The sequence below is a fragment of the Bactrocera dorsalis genome, chromosome 1 (assembly GCF_023373825.1).
Source record: "Bactrocera dorsalis isolate Fly_Bdor chromosome 1, ASM2337382v1, whole genome shotgun sequence".
Taxonomy (NCBI): domain Eukaryota; kingdom Metazoa; phylum Arthropoda; class Insecta; order Diptera; family Tephritidae; genus Bactrocera; species Bactrocera dorsalis.
This window is the reverse complement of record NC_064303.1, coordinates 58,546,162-58,551,357: the sequence shown is the minus strand read 5'-3', so window position 1 is coordinate 58,551,357 and position 5,196 is coordinate 58,546,162. Positions and strand designations below refer to the sequence as shown.

The 5,196-nt window shown below is 36.9% G+C and overlaps 1 pseudogene; it reads left to right on the top strand.

Annotated features, from left to right (window-relative positions):
• Positions 1-1,974: 1,974 nt before the first annotated feature.
• Positions 1,975-2,177, top strand: LOC125776048 (small nucleolar RNA U3; annotated as a pseudogene).
• The last annotated feature ends 3,019 nt before the right edge of the window (positions 2,178-5,196 follow it).

Below are 5,196 nucleotides of genomic sequence, written 5' to 3'. Positions count from 1 at the left end.
CCCAACGATGGGAATTTAAGTGTGCTATGCCCAATCCATAAAAAAGGAGACCCCACAATCTGCGCCAACTAACGTGGGATTAGCCTCCTCAACATCGCATATAAGGTTCTGTCGAGCGTATTGTGTGAAAGATTAAATCCCCCCGTCAACAAACTGATTGGACCTTATCAGTGTGGCCTTAGACCTGGTAAATGAACAACCGACCAGATATTCACCTTGCGCCAAATCTTGGAAAAGACCCGTGAAAGGAGAATCGACACACACCATCTCTTCGTCGATTTTAAAGCTGCTTTCGACAGCACGAAAAGGAGCTGCCTTTATGCCGCGATGTCTGAATTTGGTATCCCCGCAAAACTAATACGGCTGTGTAAACTGACGTTGAGCAGCACCAAAAGCTCCGTCAGGATCGGAAATGACCTCTCCGAGGCGTTTGATACCAAACGAGGTTTCAGACAAGATGACTCCCTATCGTGCGACTTTTTCAATCTGCTGCTGGAGAAAATTATTCGAGCTGCAGAACTTAATCGAGCAGGTACAATCTTTTATAAGAGTGTACAGCTGCTGGCGTATGCCGATGATATTGATATCATCGGCCACAACACCCGCGCCGTTAGTTCTGCTTTCTCCAGACTGAACAAGGAAGCAACGCAAATGGGTCTGGCAGTGAACGAGGGCAAAACGAAATATCTCCTGTCATCAAACAAACAGTCGTCGCACTCGCGACTTGGCACTCACGTCACTGTTGACAGTCATAACTTTGAAGTTGTAGCAAATTATCTATCTATTTAGGAACCAGCATTAACACCACCAACAATGTCAGCCTGGAAATCCAACGCAGGATTACTCTTGCCAACAGGTGCTACTTCGGACTGAGTAGGCAATTGAAAAGTAAAGTCCTCTCTCGACGAACAAAAGCTATACTCTATAAGTCGCTCATAATTCCCGTCCTGCTCCTTGGACGATGACAACAACCGATGAGTCGGCGTTGCGAGTTTTCGAGAGAAAAGTTCTGCGAAAGATTGATGGTCCTTTGCGTGTTGGCCTCGGCGAATACCGCATTCGATGGAACGATGAGCTGTACGAGATATACGACGACATTGACATAGTTCAGCGAATTAAAAGACAGCGGCTACGCTGGCTAGGTCATGTTGTCCGGTTGGATGAAAACACTCCAGCTCTGAAAGTATTCGACGCAGTACCCGCCGCGGGAAGCAGAGAAAGAGGAAGACCTCCACTCCGTTGGAAGGACCAAGTGGAGAAGGACCTGGCTTAGCTTGGAATATCCAATTGGCGCCACGTAGCAAAAAGAAGAAACGACTGGCGCGCTGTTGTTGACTCGGCTATAATCGCGTAAGCGGTGTCTACGCCAGTAAAGAAGAAGAAGAGTGCGTGGAAATTAACCGAAAAATACACAATGATTAGTTGCCAAATTTGGTAGGTCTTTTTATGTGGTTTCTTTGTAGGGGTTTTTTCTTAAACTTTGGTTCCTATTTATTTCTTACTTTTTATAATGTTTTATAAATCCTTCTTGTCTAGTTTCTGTATATTCTTTCCTATTCATATTTGCTTTATTGAAGTTATACTTCTTATACGAGTTCGGAAAATGTTGCGATAGATTCGCAACCTTGCGCAACATTGCTCAATATGAATCTATCGCAACCTTATCTGCGAAGATGTTCGAGTAGCAAGGGAAGCTTCCCGCGGTGACAATCGGCGATCGTTTCTTTCGGCACAGCTCGGATTTTCTACCAACAACACAATCTTGCCATGCTTATGCTATTGTTGTTTTTGTAGAACAATGTTTTAATTTTTAGTTGGTGACATATTCACATGTGTGCACATATGTTTGTCTGTATGCTTGTGCATTATTAAAGTTATACTTATTTTTCTTTCCTTTGTCTTTTATTTCTGCGAATTCTCAACTATTTTGTGTGACTTTTGGTTGAAATACTCTGCGTTGGCCGTTGAAAAATTAAGGCTATACTTCACAGGATCATTTCTGTAGTTAGTCTTCATTTACATTTTATGGAAATCAACCCGCGATGACGAGGTATATCGTTTTATCTGACATCGTGAGGTTTATGAACTTCATTTCTAATTTTGTCTTGTGGCATATTAGAAATGATATTTCTTCGTAAATCGCTCACTTACAACGGATAAAACGACTTCTGAGTGGCGATTCTAATGAATAAATTCCAAGGTTTTACACAAAAATAATGCAGTCAATAAGTACAGTACGCTTATGTATGCTTGCGCATTATTTTTCTTTCGCTTGTCTTTCATTTCTTCAAATTCTTAACTATTTTGTGTGACTTTATTTCTTTCGTTTCTGTTTCATTTGTATAGATTTTAGACCGGCATAGAAGCAAAATGCGAAACAATCATACATACATATATTATGTCGTTTGCACATTTGTCTGCATGTTTGCGAAAGCAAATGTTCTACAAAAGCATATTTCTATACTTAAACAAAATTATTAGAACCATCGTATATTTCTTACATGCATAACCAAACCATACTCAAGTCAACGCAACCACTTGGAAAGTCAAGATGCTGACACAGGTTCGAATCTCGACAGAATAAAATTTTAATTTTTTGCTTTTAACATCGTATACTATACAAATAAATATTTTTCTTACTAATAGAAATTAAATTTATCACAGCAATATTATGTATATGTATATTATGTATATTGCTGTGATAAATTTAATTTCTATTAGTAAGAAAAATATTTATTTGTGTAGTATACGATATTAAAAGGCATACATCTTCTATCCTATCTTGTATATCTGCACATGCTCATGTGAGTGTATGTATACGCTTGTGCGCGTTCAGAAATTGAAATCATAATTTCATCACTTAGCAATATACTTATTACATGTGCGCGAGTTAATTTTTACCAGAAGTAAAAATGAGTCAAAAGAATATATTTTGAGCTGCACCGAAATGTGTACTCTTTATTTATACTCTTAAGACTGACTTATTACATCGTTCTTACTTCTATTTATACTTATTACTAAATAGTTGATAGTTTGTCTACATACAGATTAATTGTTTGTTTAGGTTTGTTTACATATATATTGTTTGCTTAGATACAATTTCTTTGTTTTAAGATAAGGTTGTCGTGGTATTCAAACTCAATGTTGTTTTTATACTTCTTTGTTTAGGATTGTTTGTTTCAGTGATAGTGCATTTCAATTGTTCCAACTCAAGGTTGTTTTGATGTATTCTATTTACTGAAACAAAAGATTCTTTTGTTGTTTGTTACTATTATAAGGAATACGTTCCTTAACTCTCCCCTATGTTAAAATGAAATGTCCTCATTTCAAAACATCTGGGCTTATTATTGTTTTTGCATGTTTCTTATGAAGCTTTCTTTTGTATTATAATTTATTTTTTAATTTGCTTAAATTTTCTACAATTCAACCACTTTCTTTTTTCGTATAATTTAGTCCTTAATTAGCGTCAATTTTCTACAATTCAACAACCATTTTCCTTTTTGGCTTGCCTTGTTTTCGGTGCCTTTTTTTTGAATTATTGGCTGTGTTTGTGAACATTTTTACCTTTCGTATGTGTTTGATTTTTTATGTTTATAATTAATACATATCTATACTTAATGATTTTTTCGTATTAAAGGGTGATTTTTTAAGAGCTTGATAACTTTTTTTAAAAAAAAAACGCATAAAATTTGCAAAATCTCATCGGTTCTTTATTTGAAACGTTAGATTGGTTCATGACATTTACTTTTTGAAGATAATTTCATTTAAATGTTGACCGCGGCTGCGTCTTAGGTGGTCCATTCGGAAAGTCCAATTTTGGGCAACTTTTTCGAGCATTTCGGCCGGAATAGCCCGAATTTCTTCGGAAATGTTGTCTTCCAAAGCTGGAATAGTTGCTGGCTTATTTCTGTAGACTTTAGACTTGACCTTCTTATTATGTACTCATGCCTATGTTAGTTTGTTCAGATCGATTGATGTATGCACACGTGCCATTTTAAGCGATAAAGTGTCTGCGAGTCAACCTCATCAATATTAAGGTAGGTGCTGTGAGACAATCACATCAGTATTTTTGTTATATTTTCATAGTGTCTCCTAAACAACACGTCAGTAAAATTGTTATTTTTTAGTTTTGTTATTATGGAGAAATCAAACATATCGCAAGCGCCACATTGTTCTAAGAGAACCTCATGTGGAACTTTTAAAAACCGAAATGAGGTAATACTACAGTGGCTGGAGGAAGAGAGTGAGCATGAGTTCAATGACCCCAATTTTCAGCCAGAAACGGCACTTTTAGATAATGATGAAGACAATGAAGAACAACATGCGACTACCTCTGAGCCACAAAATATTTGTGAAGAAGTGAATCAACATCCAACAAGCGACTACTACAAAGGTAAGAAAGGATTTATGTGGAGTGCAAGAGAGCGACCAAAAACATCTAGAACAGCAGCCCATAACATAGTTAGACTACCAGGTCGTCTGCATACTTCTACCTTTGAAGGATATTTACAGCTTTGGTCCAAAATTTTTGACGAATCCATGTTGGAATGTTTAGTACAATATACTAATCAAAAACTCTGTAACTACCGAGCTAAATTTAATAATACTACAAAGGTGGAACTTTTGGATACTTATGTAACGGAAATGAAAGCATTCATTGGCCTACTATACTACACTTCAGTTTTTAAATGTAATGACGCAGATCTTCGCACAATATTCGTAACCGATGGCAGTGGCCGTGAAATATTTCGTTGTGGGATGTCAAATTTACGTTTTTCTTCTTTGGTAAACTGCCTTAGGTTTGACGAATCAACTACCAGAGCGGAGCGTCTCAAAGACGATCAACTTGCACCAATTTCAAATTTCTTCAACAAATTTATTCTAAACAGTCAATTTCAATATACACCCGGACCATACCTTTGCATCGATGAAATGTTACAGCCGTTTAAAGGTCGCTGCAAGTTTATAATTTACATGCCTCAGAAACCAGCAAAGTATGGCATTAAAATAATGTTGTTAGTCGATGCTCGCACATACTACATTTACAATGCTTATATTTATCATGGTAAAAATTCTGACGGCATAGGGTTAAATGAACAGGAAAGGAAATTGGCAGTACCAACTCAGTCTGTGTTAAGACTTATGAAGGTTGTCGAAAACTCAAACAGGAACATTACGGCTGACAATTGGTTTAGC